Raw genomic sequence first — 18100 nt, forward strand, 5'->3', positions numbered from 1 at the left:
AAAGAACCTGTGCTCTCCCTTCATTCTACAAATGCATCCCAGATATTAAACTGAACGAGATTTCCCAAGTTCCATTATCTTTTCACTCCATAGCTTTGCCCCTAATAGAGTTCTCTGCTCTCATATGAATGTCTGCCAACTTTTTAAGTTCTTCTCTCTAAGAAATCCCATTCGAGAAGATACAGCACCTCCATTCTAGTCCAGAGAGAAAAAAGCATGCCTGGGAGAAACAGAGAAAGCCAGGGGGGTGGGGGTGGGGGGGTAGGGGGGTGGATACAGACTGCTTACAAAGTGCAGCCCGTGCGTAGAGGCAGGGACGCCCCCTGCAATTACTCAGAGCAGAGCTAACCCAACATGTCTTCTGAACACAAATTCTGATTTGGGAAACTTGAACCCTGGTATGTTCCATGAAATTCATTTCTTCCTTCTTTCCTTGCTTCCTTCCTTCCATCCTTTCTTCCCTTCCTTCCTCACCCTCTTGTGAGGGTGTCTTTGTCTTTTTTAATGTTTATCTATTTATTGTCTTGTCTTTTTTAATGTTTAAAAAACTGTCTTTTTTAATGTTTATCTATTTATTTTGAGAGAGAGAGAGAGAGAGAGAGAGAGAGAGAGACTACATGTGAGCAAGGGTGGGGCAGAGAGAATGGGAGAGAGAGAATCCCAGGCAGGCTCCAAGGTGTCAGCACAGAGCCTGATGTGGGGCTCGATCCCACAACCCTGGAACCATGAGCTGAGCCAAAATCAAAAGTTGGACGCTTAAATGACTGAGCCACCCAGGTGCCCCTTTTTCTTCTGTCTCAATAAAAGGACTCTCCCTGCCCACCTTCCTCATCCCCAGTGCCCCTCAACTGTCAGGACAGCATAAGAATATAGCCAGAAGTTGAAAGATTTGGCCAGGACCATTATTGCAAAAGTCAGAAATATTTCTAGCCTGAGTAGTTTCCCTTGTGCATGTTCCCACCTGAACGCTTTTCTGTCTTGTACTAAAGCATCTCTTGGACACAGGAATATATCTCTGGGGCACCTGGGTGGCTCAGTCTGTTAAGTGTGGGACTCTTGAGTTCAAGTCAGGCCATGATTTCACGGTTTGTGGGATTGAGCCCCGAGTCTGGCTCTGTGCTGACAGCATGGACCCTCCTTGGGATTCCCACTCTCCCTCTGTCTCTGCCCCACCCCTGCTCATGCTGTCTCCTCTCTCTCTCTCTCTCTCTCTCTCTCAAAATAAATAAATAAACTTAAAAAAAAAGAAATTTATCTCTTAAATGGAAGTGAAACTATGAAACACAGAAACGAGATTACATTTCTCCCCATGTAATCAATCTCCCCATTGATTGCATCAATGGTAGTATTAGGAAGAAGCAGAGGAGGAGAAAGAGAAGGGAAGATGCCTACTGAAATGTCGTTGGGGGAACTGCTCAGCTTTCTTAGAGTTTGCTGCCCTTTACTGCTCTGAATGGACACTCACAGAGTAAGACGTGATCTTGGAGACAGGGCTCTGAGGGGGGCACATCGGCTCCTCCAACAGATGGTTCTAGACCCGTCTTGTAACCTGCTGCTGGGCCTTCCTGGAAGCGAAGATGCAGTGAAATGAACACCTTGAATTCTGTTCCCTGTTCCACTTTTCCATTAAGGGCTACATGAGGGTGGAACGAACACAGGCACCTTAAGGCGATGGAAGGAAGGGATTCTCGCTCTTGGACACCCACCACGTTTCAGACATGGCTGAGCAGTCTCCAGACATTCAGTCCTCCTGACAATCCTCCAAGAGCGACATTATCTCAGTTTACACGTGAGAAACCCAGGCACCAAAAGGGTAAGAACACTGCCCAGGGTCACACATTTCACTGGCATGGAATCAAGAGTGGAAGCCAAGCTGGTCTGGCCTAAAGCCCATGGTCCTTCGATTCAGCACCCACCTCAGCCTTCATGCTTTGTGAATGTAGACAATTCATCCTCCTGCCAGGCCCCCCCTTGAGTAGAACCAAGCTAATTTTAGGTGGGTGGTTGTGTGCGAGCTTTTCGACAACAATCCTATGTGGCAGATGCCTTTTTTAATCTTCATTTTATGGATAAGGAAACTGAGGCTCAGATTGGTGGAGAAACTCACCTGAGTCCCCGCTCCTAAGTGGTAGGTCCCTACCTGTTCATCCCGAAACCATGCCTGTCTGGCTATGCCTGTCAGGGAAAAATAGTGTGGGCTTCCTGGGCAGTGTAAGTGTTACCAATCACAGACCAGGGGATTTAGATTTGGGGCTTGGCTTCACCTCTAATAACAGGAACTATGGGGGCGGATTCACTTACTTAGTTATCTTTAGACAACTGCCCAGTCAGCTTTCTCATCATTCAACAGAACTCAAAGCAACCTTGCTTCTCCCCAATATAAGGGAATTAGGGTAGGGATTGTGGTGGGAAAAAAAACAAAAACAAAACAAAACTAAAGCCATACCCCGCGGACTTGACCTTTTTAAAAATTGGTATACTTTTACATGCATTTCCCTGTTTGATCCTAAGAGATGCTTTCATTTCTGTCCATTTCCGTGCTGGTTCCCCAAACTCCCCTTTGATTCTGTGAGTTCCCCAATACACTTCTAATCAATCCCTATTCTGACTAAGCAGAATCAGTATCTGTTGGCTACAAATACAACCCTACTCTATATACTAAGTGTGTGAATGTAAGCCTTTAATTTATACTTATCTGGAATCCATTTAAGTATAAAATTAAATAATACAAACCCCCTACGTTTTATTAGAAAAAGACAAAGGACAGGAAACCAAAGAGTGCTTTTGGTTTGGCTTTTGTTGTTTCTTCATTTTGATGTAACTCGGGATGTAGAACACTTGTACATTTTTGCATCGGACAACAATGCAGATATATTTGTTATAACACCCCTTATGCTTATCATACCACATGCCCCGGTTATGAGTGTGGAAATAAATACCTGGTCATTATGTTAACAAGGTCTGTGCAGATTCACCTCAATCCCCTGTATTTTACTTATCCCCATAACTAGACACGGGTACGTAATTTTCCTAACAATTACTCTGATTAGAATTCTGAAGTGACATAGGAATCAAAGAAAGATGACATTGTATTTAGTATTTGATTTCATTTTTTATATGAAAGAAAGAGAGAGAGAGAGAGAGAGCAGGGAAGAGGGGCAGAGAGAGAGAGAGAGAGAGTCTTAAACAAGCTCCACACTCAGCCTGGAGCCCAATGCAGAGCTCACTCCCACAACACTGGGATCATGACCTGAGCGGAAATCGAGAGGTGGATGCTCACCTGACTGACCCCCCAAGATGCCCCCATTGAATATTTTATTAATCATCTGTTGCCATAATAATTCTGGGTAGCAAACACCCTGAGACTCGGTGGTGTAACCTAGTAAGAATTTATTTTGCTTACGATTCTATAAAAAGCTGGGCTCTCTTTGCGGATCGGGCTGGGTTTGCTCTTATGCTGACAGTCGCCCGAAGTTGGCGAGGCAACTCTGCTGATCTTGGCTGGGCTGTCTCCTAGATCTGAGGGTGATCTGGTGACCAGGTGGTCTACAGTGGCCTCGGCTGGGACAACTGGGACAAGCCGACTCATCTTCCAACACGGGCACGTTCTCATCGTGAAGGCAGAGGACCAGGGGAAGATGCAGAAATGCACGAGTGCCTCTTTACAAATCGGCTTATTTCACATCTGCTAACATCCCCTTGGCCAAAACAAATTAAAAAGGTGTTCCACCTCTTGATGGGAAAAACTGTAAACGCATTGCAAAAGGCATGGATCCAGGATGAATTAGGGCCATTGACTCAATCCATCTAACGCAGACTATTTGGAAATGTATAACTTTAATATATTATGCGATTTTGAAAAGTGGCAGGCAGCCACACCTTCTGTAGACAGACCGTGACTTCTCTATTTTTTCAATAGTTCCGTCCCAACAACATTAAATTGAGTAGCTACTATGTGCTCAGCAGTATGAAAGGGACTGTAGGTACCCTTGAACAGGTGGGATGCAGAGAAATGGGTCATAGTCGCCACCCCTTGGTAATTACATTGCTTCCAATTTCATCATATGAACAAAAATGAAGTGTATTTGGAACCGTGTCTGTGCCTTCAGAGACAGGCTCTAAAGTCAGACCCAGTTTGATATCTCACAAAGGCAGGCTTGACAGTTTGGCACTTACTCTCGCGTCAAAACAGAATGTGTCTCAAGGGCACGTTACTGAGCAAAGAATTCCGGATAGACAGGATTGCCGCTGGGCACCATTATGAGCCCAGAGCAAAGGCTTGGATAATGTCCTCCATGCTTAGATAAGCTCTCTGACTCCTCAAACAAATAGGTCACTTGTAGACAAAGCTCCTCGTAAGCAAACAGAGCCCAGACCCCTTCAGATGAGGCATGCAGATAAAGGCCCAGGCAGCTCCAGAACTTTCCTATGCAATGAGTCAGGTCCTAGAGAAAGCCAAGGCTCAGCTGTAGCATAACATGGGACTCAGGAGCACGTGTGTGTGCACGCACCCATGTGTGCCACGGGGATTAGAGGAAATATCAGATTTTTTTTTTTTTTAAGAGAGAAAAATATTTCTCTCTTTTCCAAACTTTTCCAAAAAGCCAAAGGAATTGGGCCACCACCTTCACCATACTTATGTCCCAAGAAAACTCTCCTCCTAAGCTGCTTGGTGAGTGATGGCGTTTGGGGAGGGATTTGTCTTAAATGCATGGCAGAAAAGACAATACTGGCCAAGGAAACCTTTCAAGAACATTAAGGTCTCCCAAACACATTGTTTTCTGACAATGATTCATTTGTAGACCTTCCTAGAAGCAATCAAAAAGCTTTTTAAAGAGGAGCATAAACGTTATGGTAGTCTAACTGTTGAGTAGAATATGCATTTTTACTACTAAAAAGCCAAATTCATGATTTAAAAAAAAAGCAGTTTACAACTTAGAAATTCCCAACGAGGCATCCTCACAGAGGATACATCACCTAAACACTATGCGGGATCCTTTTGAGTATTTCCTTAATTTGTGGGTTTTACTGCATGTAGTAATAATACAAGGACAACTGGATTCACAGTCGGGCGATCAAGGCTCTCAGGTCTGCTCTGGCACAGGCCGTGTGCACACTGGGCGTATCCCACCACCTCCCTGGGCCCCAGGTTCCGAGCGTGTGAGTTTTTCTTGTTAATATCCAGAGCCCTTGCATCAGAAGGTCTTTGGAGCCAACCAAATGTAATTAAGCGTATTTTTCCAACATATAATGTTGCAACAAAAAGGCGAGTCGTCGAACCATTTTCCCCAAACCATTTAACAGCCTCCAGGGAGACAGGATTTCCTTTCAAAGTAAACTATATTTCGATTCATAGAATGTTTTTATTACCCAAATTGGACTAAGTAATTGACTGTTTTTGGAACCGAGTCCCTCATTGTCTCAGTAACAATCAGCTAATGACACATTGCATAGTAAAATGATAAACTGAAAAGATTCAGGTAAGATTTCCCGTAATCGTTTGCTATAAAACCAATCTCGCCTTCCCCAATTACTCTTTGACTCCTCAAGATACCATCACTACGTTTAAATCGATCCTATAATTTGGTACATACACCAGCTTGCAAGCACACAACGATGTGTATCCTGATGAAACAGAGCAGTGATGGTATTTTTATACTGTTTCGGGAGGGCATTCTAGAAACAGTCTGTGTGAGCAGAGTGCAAGCACCATTCGAACTCCTCCGACACTTTACGTTTCTTTAATGTTACATTTTTTTAAAAATTTTTTTTTCAACGTTTTTTATTTATTTTTGGGACAGAGAGAGACAGAGCATGAACAGGGGAGGGGCAGAGAGAGAGGGAGACACAGAATCGGAAACAGGCTCCAGGCTCCGAGCCATCAGCCCAGAGCCTGACGCGGGGCTCGAACTCACGGACCGCGAGATAGTGACCTGGCTGAAGTCGGACGCTTAACCGACTGCGCCACCCAGGCGCCCCTAATGTTACATTTTATAAATAAGGGTCAAGGTTGGGCATTTTTCTTTTTCCTTAAATCTTTAGTTTTTTTCCATTCACCATCATCACTCAAAACATTCAGGGGCACTTAAACTGGTGCAAAGTGCCATCCTGGGAAGAACTGGGAGACACTGGCCCTGACCTTAGGAAGTACACAACTGAAGTAAAGAAATAAGGTATGAACACACAAATATAAATATCTATCATTGCATGCCAAAAGCAGTCTATTTTAATTTTTTTAATGTTTATTTTTGAGAGAGAGTGAGAGAGAGAGAGAGATTGAGAGAAACAGAGAGTGACAGGGGGAGGGGCAGGGAGAGAGGGATACACAGTGTCCAAAGCAGGCTCCGGGCTCTGAGCTGTCAGCACAGAGCCCAAAGCGGGGCTTGAACTCATGAACCTCAAGATCATGACCTAAGCCGAAGTCAGACGCTTAACTGACTGAGCCACCCAGGCACCCCATTAAAAAAAATTTTTTTAATGTTTATTTATTTTTGAGAGAGAGACAGAGACAGAGAGCCAGCGGGGGAGGGGCAGAGAGAGAGAGACAGACAGACAGACAGAATCTGAACAGGCTCCAGGCTCTGAGCACAAAGCCCAAAAGTAGCCTATTTTAGAGTAAGATTCATGGTCCGGACTCTGCCCCTATGGATTAGAGGGATCCGGTGCAAGTGACACAAGAGAGGCTATTGGTGTTGACAAGGGAGTAGACACTGAATGACGCCCGTATATTCCTGAAAAGGGAAGGGAACATACAGTGGGCACTTCTGATTTTCCCAGAAGGAAAGGATACATCTCTAGTTTGTGTACTGATGGTCATAGCTACCTTTTCTTTTTTTCTTGTCACACTTCCTGTCTATTCCCTACCTTTTCCAAGTGTCTCTCTAGAATCGTATCTTCACCAGTGTTTCGTTGCATCTTTGCACATGGGCATGAACTCGAGCTGTGGCGACACCACCTTGCACAGCTTTTCCATACTAGAAATATCAATTGACTGCTGTTTTTCCAGACACAGATAATTAGACAGAGAGACATAAATGTGCCCGTAAGAATCTTGTTTGTGTGCACGTCTTATAAATACATATTTTTTTGCTGTTGGTAAAAAGGAACACAGATAAATGGACGGGCTTCATGGATGGCCATTGGTCTGGGGACTCACCCCTCCCCTTGTCCCAGGGGTGCAAATTCAGTCCAAAACGAACATCACTTGCTTAAATCATTAGTCGCTGACCAAACAGAGATAATGCCGGCCCATCTGATAGGTGATCAATGTCACTGTCTACGGTCAGCGTGACCACAGTGACCAGGAAAGGCTGTGCAGCCATTACGTTGCCTTGAGCTATAAGAATGTCCCTTCTTTTAAAGACTATTTTTAGTCTTAATCTTGCTGTAAGGCAGCAACTCATATTTCTTCCCTCTAATCATGCAAAACTCAAACTAAGTTTCCATAAGCTTCTGATAGGATACAGTCTATGCAAAATAATATCTGAAGTTACCCATCTTGATTAATACCACTTGACTGAGACAAATTTGGTAAAAGAATGAGCCTTATGGCACAGTCGTACTAAGGCTCTGTCTTAGGGACAGTACCCAGCTCTTTTCCAGCCTTGTTCATTGAGAAGGACTGGCCATCCATTCTCCTTACATTCCTACTCACTCCCAGAGATCTGGGGTCTTTGTTAATGTAGTTTAAAGACATAAGTCAGTTGGGGAAATATTAGTAATCAAAGCAACAAACGTAAGTGCTCCTCACAGAACCTGAGAGGTTCAAAGGGTTCTGTGAGCCGAAGTGCATAAGATCGTTTTCATTCAAAACTATGTAAAAGCCCCTTATCAATAAAATGCAGAACTACCCACGGGAATGACTGTCAACCCAGCACATGTTGCGTCTTATGAAATCTGCCGATAAAGACTGTGAAGTCGCTTGGGCTTTTCAGGGGAGAGTCAGAGTCCAATTGGGAGTATTGGACAGTTAAAGGGGGCACAAAGGTGTTTTCCGAATACTGTGCAGCTATGAACTACTCTCCTCATATGTTGATCCTGGATGGCAATGCCACTCGTGGCTTCATCTCTCAACGAGGAAATGCAGAAATGGAGACTAAAACAAGACCCAGGGACACGCAGGAAGGTACATTAATACAAGCTAGAGCACAAGAAGGGATTGGAAGTTACCAAAGAGAGCTGATCAGAGCAGACAACCCACATGCACAATCAAAGCAAACAAAGTAAACAATCAAAAGCCCACCCCACTTGACATCTAGATATTTTGCCAGATTTTCATTCCATTCTGTGGTTTGTAGTAGGACCTGGGATTGAAGCTCTTTTTTTTTTTTTTTTTTTTTTTTAAGAGCAGATATATAACACCCAGGAGAGTTCTGTAACAGGCAAGGCTAAGTGGCTAAGCAGTAGAGGTGCACTCAGAAACCCAAGGGCCTGAAGATCTAAGAAAGAAAACAACACTGCTGGTCTCCCGGTCCTGCAGTCTCCACTGAGCAGGCTGGGTGAAAAGCTGTGGCCTAGAAGCAAATAGGTTGGGCAGGATCAGGGAAGAACAGAGGCTTCGTCGGAGATCTGCAATGCCAGGTAGCCGCAGAAAAACTGGGATATAGGAATAGAAAGATCTCTGACCCTGCAGTATAGCCTGAACACCAGCTGGCTGCAGGTCTGGGAGGCAGGAGACAGGGAAGAGACAGGGCCAGCAGAGAGCAAAAGCCTGGCTGTCCAACCTGAAGTCCCATTCTCTGCTGTTTCCCAACATCTTCCTGCGTTATACCTAACGCCATAAAGAAGTGTTTCCTGGGGCGCCTGGGTGGCTCAGTCAGTTCAGCGTCCGACTTTGGCTCAGGTCATGATCTCGTGGCCCGTGAGTTCGAGCCCCGGGTCGGTCTCTGTGCTGACAGCTCAGAGCCTGGAGCCTGTTTCAGATTCTGTGTCTCCCCCTCTCTCTCTGACTCTCCCCTGTTCATGCTCTGTCTCTCTCTGTCTCAAAAATAAATAAACGTTAAAAAAAAATTTTAAAAAAAAAAGAAGTGTTTCCTTCACTAGCCAAATTGTGACCTGTGACTTCTTTTCATTCTTAGTAAGTTAGCTTAAGACTGGAAGCAAACATTTTCGCTATGCAAGAGTGCATTCCATAACAGATCCAGGAAGGATAAAACGACAACACAACATCCTTTCCGTGGAAAAAGATAACAAAAGGCGTTTCGTAAACTTGAAAAAAAATCTTGAAAAATATGATTTTCATCCTATCAAGAAGAAAAAAAATTTTAAAGGGAAAGCAAGCTTCTGTAGTGTTCATAAAGTTTGAATTGCTAAATTCAATGATCCCATCCAAATAGCATTCTTTAAATGGTAATGATAAAATTATAGAAAAGAGGAACACAGTACCAGTTGCTAGGAATGGGGGTGGGTGGGAAGTAAGTGGGTGTGGCTAAAAAAGGAAACATTACAGATCTTTATGGTGATGGATGTGTTCTGTATCTTGACCACATCAGTGCCAATATTCTGGTTGTGAGACTGCAGTACGGTTTTATAAGATGTTACCGTTGAGGAAACCTGGGTATCAAGTGCATATGGAATCTCTCTGTATTGTTGCTTATACCTGCGTGTAAATCTATAATGATCTCAAAATAAAAAGTTTAGCTAAAAAAATTATCTGTGGGGTGCCTGGGAGGCTCAGTCGGCTAAGCGCCAAACTTCGACTCAGGTCATGATCTCACCGTTCGTGGGTTTGTGCCCCGCATCAGGCTCTGTGCTGACAGCTCAGAGCCTGAAGCCTGCTTCAGATTCTGTATCTCTCTCTCTCTCTCTCTCTCTCTGCCCCTTCTCAGCTCACACTCTCTCTGTCTCAAAAATAAATAAACATAAAAAAAAAATTTTTTTTAATTATCTGTTATGTAACAAAAACGTCTCCTCATCATTATCAAAAGTCTTTAGTTTGGACTTCTGGGGAAGATGGCTGAGAAGAAGGATCCTAAACTCACCTCACCCCACGGATACATGTAAATAACATCCACATCAGTGTAAATAACCCAGAACATGCCCTTTAGACTGGGGGAACAAACTGTCCACTGCTTATCGTAGAGAAGAGGCCATATTGAAAATGCTTCCTAACAATACATCCCACCTTGTATTCTCCAGAAGATCCATCTCTTCCAACCTGCCCTTGGTAGGAGCCCATCCCAAGTGTCACCACAAGCCCAGCATCGTGCAAGCAGCTGTGACGGGGGCCAACACCAGTCCAAATTAACTCCTGCCCTGGGAAAGAAGAGAACCACCACACACCAGCTCCTCTGTGGCCCCAGCAGAAGGAAGACACCTGGTCTGACTCCAGGCTCTGCCCACCGATGAAACCCCTCAGGGGCAACACAGGGAAAGAGCCTTGCAATTCAATGTACCTGAAGCTCTGCTAAATGCCTTGTCTGACTCAGCTCAAGCCCCAGGCAGCCCCAGATTGGCTCACTAACAAGACAGGGACTAAGCCCTGCCCACAATAGTTAAAGAGAACCATTGCACGCAACTGCACAGAGGGCAAACACAGCTCAGCCACAATAGTAAGGCCCACCCGATGCCTAGAGTAGACACCTGTGAAGCACTAGGTTCTGGTGAACAGGGAACATTGCACTGGTGAACTATAGGACCGCTTCTTGAGACATGGCTGACTTTCCTAACACATAGAAACAGACACAGAGAGACAAAATGGCGAGACAGAGGAATATGTTCCAAAAGAAAGAACAGGACAAAATCATAGCAAGGGAGCTTAAAAAATGGAGGTAAGCAATATGCCTGATAAGAGAATTTAAAGTAATGGTCATACAGATACTCAGTGGACTTGAGAAAAGAGTATAGGACCTCAGTGAGACCTTCAACAAAGAGATAAAAAAATATAAAAAAAGAACCAACCAAAGATGAATAACTCAATACCTGAAATTAAAAATACACTAGAGGAAATAAATAGTAGATACGGGAAGCAGAACAACCAATCAGTGACCTGGAAGACTAATGGAAAGCAGTCAAGCTGAACAGGAAAAAGAAAAAATAAAAATAAAGAATGAAAATAGATTAAAAGAACTCAGTAACACCACCAAGTGTAATAACATTTGCATTATAGATATCGCAGAGGGAGAAGAAAGAGAAAAGTGGGAAGAAAATTTATTTGAAGATTGGGAAACAACAGATGCTGATAAGGATGCAGAGAAAGGGGAACACTTTTGAACTGTTGGTGGGGATGCAAACTGGCGCGGCCACTCTGGAAAACAGTGTGGAGAGTCCTCAAAAAATTAAAAATAGAAGTATGCTGTGACCCAGCAATTGCACAACTAGGTATTTATGCAAAGTATACAAAAAATGCTGATTCAAAGGGACACATGCAACCTAATGTTTATAGTACACGATCAACAATAGCCAAATTATGGAAAGAGCCCAAATGTCCATCGACTGATGAATGAATAAAGAAGATGGGGTGTGGGGCGCCTGGGTGGCGCAGTCGGTTAAGCGTCCGACTTCAGCCAGGTCACGATCTCGCGGTCCGTGAGTTCGAGCCCCACGTCGGGCTCTGGGCTGATGGCTCGGAGCCTGGAGCCTGTTTCCGATTCTGTGTCTCCCTCTCTCTCTGCCCCTCCCCCGTTCATGCTCTGTCTCTCTCTGTCCCGAAAATAAATAAAAAACGTTGAAAAAAAAATAAAAAAAATAAAAAAAAATAAAAAAAAAAAGAAGATGGGGTGTATATATATATATATATATATATATATATGTATATAGTAGTGGAATATTACACAGCGGTCAAAAAGAATGAAATCTTGCCATTTGCAACTACATGGATGAACTAGAGTGTATTATGCTAAGCAAAATAAGTCAGTCAGAGAAAGATAAATATCATATGATTTCATTCATATGTGGAAGTTAAGAAACAAAACAAATGAAAATAGGGAAAGGGAAGGAAAAGTAAGATAAAAACAGAGGGAGGCAAACCATAAGAGACTCTTAAACACAGAGAACAAACAGGGTTGCTGGAGGGGAGGTGAGTGAGTAAAGGACTAAATGGGTGATGGGCATTAAGGAGAGTACTTGTTGGGATGAGCACTCAGTGTTATATGTAAGTAATGAATCAAGGGGTTCTATTCCTGAAACCAATACTACATTGTATTGAATTTAAGTAAATAAATGCTTTAAAGAAAGAAAATTTATTTGAAGAAATAATAGCTGAAAACTTCCTTAATCTGGGAAAGAAAACAGAAATCCAGACTCAGGAGGCACAGAGATCCCCCCAACAAAATCAACCCAAGGAGGCCCACACCAAGATTTAACAAGTAAAATGGCAAAAATTAAGTGATAAAGAGAGAATTTTAAAACAGTAAGAGAAAAATAAAACAGTTACATACAAAGGAAATCCTATAAGGGTATCAGCTGATTTTCAGCAGAAAAAAAAATATGGAGACAAATGAACATGAAAACACAATGTTCCAGTATTTGGGATCCAGTAAAAGCTGTTCTAAGAGAGAAGTTTATAGTAATACGGGCCCGCCTCGAAAGCAAGAAAAATCTCAAACAACCTTACATTACACCTAAAGGAACTATAAGAAAGAGAAAAAACAAACCCCAAACCAGTAGTAGGAAGTAAATAATAAAAATTAGAACAGAAATGAATGATATAGAGACTAAAAACAAAACAAAACAAAACAAAACAAAACAAAACAAAAACAATACGACAGATCAATAAAACCAGGAGCTGGTTCTTTGAAAAGATCAACAAAATTGATAACCCCCTAACCAAACTCATTAAAAAAAAAAGACTCAAATAAACAAAGTCAGAAATGAAAGAGGAGAAATAATAGCCAACATCACAGAAATACAAAAGATTATGAGACTATTACGAAAAATTATATGCCAACAAATTGTATAACTTAGAAGAAATGGCTGAATTCCTAGAAACATATAACTTCCCAAAACTGAATCAGGGAGAAACAGAAAATTTGAACAGACCAATTACCAGCAATGAAATTGAATCAGTAACCAAAAAACTCCCAACAAACAAAAATCCAGAACCAGATGGCTCCACAGGTGAATTCTACCAAACGTTTAAAGAAAAATTAAAACCTATTCTTGTCAAGCTATTCCAAAAAATAGAAGAGGAAAGGAAAGCTTCCAAATTAATTCTACGAGGCCAGCATTACCCTGATGCCAAAACCAGATAATGACACAACTGTAGGCCATATCTCTGATAAATATAAATGCAAAAATCCTCAACAAAAATTAGCAAACTGCATGCAATAATACATGAGAAAAATATTCACCATGACCAAGTTGGATTTATTCTTGGGATGCAAGCCTGGTTCAATAGTTGCAAATCAATCAATGTGATACATCACATCAAGAGAATGGATAAAAACCACATGATCATTTCAAGAGATGTAGAAAAAGCATGTGACAAAGTACAACATCCACTCTTGATTAAAAAAAAAAAAAACCTTCAACAAAGTGAGTTTAGAGGAAACGTACCTCAACATGATAAAGCAAATACATGAAAAACCCACAGCAAACATCATAGTCAATGGTGAAAAAATGAGAGCTTTTCCCCTAAGAACAGGAACAAAACAAGAATGTCCACTCTCACCATATTTTTTCAATATAGTCCTAGAAGTCCTAGCCACAGCAGTAAGACAAGAAAAGGAAATAAAAGTCATCCAAATTGGTAAGGAAGGAGTAAAATCTTCACTCTTTGCAGATGACATGATACTGTATATAGAAAACCCTAAAATCTCCACCAAAAAACTACTAGAGGTGATAAATGATTTCAAGTAAAGTCACAAGATACAAACTCAATATATATAAATCTGTTGCATTTCTACACATTAACAATGAAGTAGCAGAAAGAGAAATTAAAAAAACACTTTCATCGGGGTGCCTGGGTGGCTCAGTCGGTTGAGTGTCTACTTCAGCTCAGGTCATAATCTCAGTTTGTGAGTTCAAGCCCCACATCGGGCTTGCTGCTGTCAGCACAGAGACCACTTTGGATCCTCTGTTCCCCTTGCTCTCTGCCCCTCCCCCATTCACTCTCTTTCTCTCTCTCTTTCTCTCTCTTAAAAATAAACATTAAGGGGCGCCTGGGTGGCGCAGTCGGTTAAGCGTCCGACTTCAGCCAGGTCACGATCTCGCGGTCTGTGAGTTCAAGCCCCGCGTCAGGCTCTGGGCTGATGGCTCGGAGCCTGGAGCCTGTTTCCGATTCTGTGTCTCCCTCTCTCTCTGCCCCTCCCCCGTTCATGCTCTGTCTCTCTCTGTCCCAAAAATAAATAAAAAACATTGAAAAAAAAAATTAAAAAAAAAAAAAAACATTAAATAAATAAATAAATAAATAAATAAAGTACTTGTACTTCTTTAGCCTTTTGAAAACAAAACAAAACAAAACAAAACAAAAGAAAACAATCTCACAATTGCACCAAAAAGAATAAAATATCTAGGAATAAACTTAATCAAGAAGGTGAAAGACCTGTACTCTGAAAACTTACAAAATATTGATGAAAAAATTGAACAGGACACAAACAAATGGAAAGATATTCCATGTTCATGGATTGGGAGAACAAATATTGTTAAAATGTCCATACTACCCAAAGCAGTCTCCTGATTTAATGCAATCCTTATCAACATACCAACAGTATTTTTCACAGAACGGGAATAAATAATCCTGAAATGAATATGGAACCACAAAAGAAGAAAGCTAGTGGTAGCACAATCCCAGATTTCAAGAAATACTACAAAGCTGTGGTAATCAAAACAGTATGGTAGTGGCACAAAAATAGACACATAGACCAAAAGAAAAGACTAGAGAGTCCAGAAATAAACCCATGCTTATATGATCAATTAATCTATGACAAAGGAAGCAAGAAAATGCAATGGGAAAAAGACATCTCTTTAACAAACGGTGATGGGAAAACTGGACAGCAACATGCAAAAGAATAAAACTGGACTATTACACAAAAATAAGCTCAGAATGGATTGAAGACCTAAATGCAAATGCAAATTCTAACTAATGTGCTAAGTACTTCAGGGTGCATAGAGAGACAGAGACAAGCAAGACTTCAACTCTGAGAAACAACACAGTCTAATTTGAATGCCACCAAAAAAAAAAAAACAAAAAAGACAGTGAAAGCTAATGTTTGTTCTCATTCTCCCTAAATTTTTTTTTTCAGACACTTTTCTAAGTTTTCATAGACTGGAGATAAACACAATTCCTTCTTCCTGCCTCAGGACCTTGGTCCTTACTTTACCTTCTGTCCCAGCTCTTGGAATGACTGGTCCATTCTCATCTTTCAGGCCTCAGTTCAAACGTTGGCTTCTCAGAAGGACCACGACTACCCTATCTAAAGCAGTATGCCTGTCCCCAGTTGGAAGGAGAGTGAAAATGTCTATCATCTGTCCCCTTCACGAGAATGCAGACTCCATAACAGCAAAATCGTATCCCTCTTGTTTACCTAAAAATATTCGCTTATGGACTAAAAGATGTAATGTTAACTCCTAATTAGGTCTGAATACTGAAACAATAGGATTGTTTCCTTCCCCGGATGTGGATAAATGAAGACATCAGATTCACTCACTGGGGGTTCACTGAAGTCCTTGGCCCATCTGGCCCTGGTTTTGGAGTCCCTAGGGCTCTTCATCAGCTGGTTCTCCCAGGTCTGTGCCTGAGCCAGGTCTGACCAGGAGAGGAAGCACATCCACAGCATCAGTCACTGGGCACCAGTCCCTGGGTCACGTTGACAGTTTTGAAATTGGCCAGAGATGAGTGCTGGCGGCCCTGCAGCCTCTCTGAGTGCAGGTGTCCCCCTACCCTGGCCTGGACTTTACAGCTTAGCACCAGGTCCTGCTGCCTCTCGGCCAGGCCCATTCCAGCTTGCAGGGCTGCTTCCCGGACACGCTCCCATGCCGTGCTGGACTCTGCCCCACTCATGGCTCCCACCTCACAAAGTAGTCGTGGTCCTGCCATGAATGGATGGATGGATGGATGGATGGATGGATGGATTGCACAGAAACAGAACTCTGTCAGCTCACACCGACTGGCTCATGAGGACCCGCAGCGCACATCTCTTTCTAGTGACTTCATGGTGGAAGCTTGCAGTTGCCCACAGGGAAAGTATTCACCCCATTGAAATCAGCAGATGCTTCACATCAGGACTTTGTTCCCCCGCAGAGACCTGGTCGTTAAATAGTGCCAGCACACCACTGGCTGAAGCCCACCAGAGCTGGAAAGGCTCGTGCTCCCTGGACATGTCCTGTTGCTTTGCTGTACCATCCAGAGAGATGTTTCCCACAGTGCCCCTCAGCCAGCCCCTCACACTGGACCGGAGTCAGTTCAGGCAGCTGCCTCCCCAGGCTTTCAATCCTCATCTCCTCCCCCTGTCCGCCCCACCCCCCAGAGACACATATACAGGCACACCCACGCACACACGCGGTGAGGTCTCATCGGGTTGGACTCTTTAAGACACATTGCAAATTCTAACAAAAGTGCTGGAGGGGCGCCTGGGTGGCTTGGTCGGTTAAGCATCCGACTTCGGCTCAGGTCATGATCTCACAGTCCGTGAGTTCGAGCCCCTCGTCGGGCTCTGTGCTGATGGCTCAGAGCCTGGAGCCTGCTTCCGATTCTGTGTCTCCCTCTCTCTCTGACCCTCCCCCGCTCATGCTCTGTCTCTCTCTGTCTCAAAAATAAATAAACATTAAAAAAAAAAAATTAAAAAAAAAAAAGTGCTGGGCACTTCAGAGTGCCCAGAGACAAACGGAGACAAGCAAGACCTCACCTCTCACAGGCAACACCATCTAATTTGAACACTACCCCAAAAAGTAAAAAGATAACGAAAGCTAATGTTTGTTCTCGTTCTCCCCCAATTTTTTTTTTCTAGATGCTTTTCTAAGTTTTCATAGACGCGGAGATCAACACAATTAATATCACTGACATCATCAAGGGTGCTGACACAAATGTGCGATCAGTTGCCCAGAAGAGAGAAAGAAAATAACGCAGCACTGCGAGGAGGGTCAGCCCGAGTGCATTGTCGCATTTGTGGGCCATTAGTCACACGCGGCCTGGAGACACTCTTCGTTCTTGTCCAGCCTGATGATGACATCTGTGATCATCAACCAAGCGATGACAACTGATGATCAGGAGCATGTAAGGGGCTTTTTCAAACTCTGAGCAAGCAACAGCCCCATCTCCTAGAGGCTTAGCCCTTCCTTGAAAGACTGTTGCTTTAAATATCGTATTGCTTATTTTACGTATGTTTCTAGCTATTTCCACAATTGAATTATAAGCTCCTTAAAGACAAGAGACTGTGGATTGCACATTTATTGTGTCTTCGAGGATTCTCAGGCAGTTCTGATAACGTTAAAGCTAAAATTTTCTGTATGTCAAAAACAAACAACACCGTAAATACAATGTAAGGGCAAACGACAAAACGCTGAATTTATTGGCAACATATCCCATCTGTTACTTAATTTTCAAACTTCTTATATTCTATTAGAAAACATTCATTCCCCTTCCTCAAATAGGCAGAGACCAAAAGGGGAAATTCATAAAAAATACACAGATGGTCAATAAACACTTGAAAATGTAATTAGTCCTAAAAGTTATTTTAAAAGATGCAAATTTAAGCAACAATAGAATGTTTTCTTTGCTTATTAAATTAATTTTTAAATAGTTTAAATGATTATACTTTGTGTAAATAATTTTGGGGGGAAATGGGTGCTAACCTACATTGCTGGGAGAAGCGTACTTGTGGTATTGCTAAAAAAGGGAAATTGGAGGGGCCCCTGGGTGGCTCGGTGGGTTGAGCGTCCAACTCTTGATTTCTGCTCAGGTCATGATCTCATGGTTTGTGAGATGGAACCCCTCGTCAGACTCTGCACTGATGACATAGATCGTGCTTGGGATTCTCTCTCTCCTCTCTCTCTGCCCCTCCCTCACTCAGCTTTCTCAAATTAAATAAACTTAAAAAAAGCAAAATTGGAAATAGCAGGAGTGTGCAAGAGGAAGAAATTCAGTGGATTATAGTATATACGTAGAATGGAACACAGTAAAACCATTCAAATATTGTTATAGAAAAATATTTAATGACATGGA

This window comes from Neofelis nebulosa, chromosome 8 (assembly GCF_028018385.1).
Source record: "Neofelis nebulosa isolate mNeoNeb1 chromosome 8, mNeoNeb1.pri, whole genome shotgun sequence".
NCBI classification, from domain to species: domain Eukaryota; kingdom Metazoa; phylum Chordata; class Mammalia; order Carnivora; family Felidae; genus Neofelis; species Neofelis nebulosa.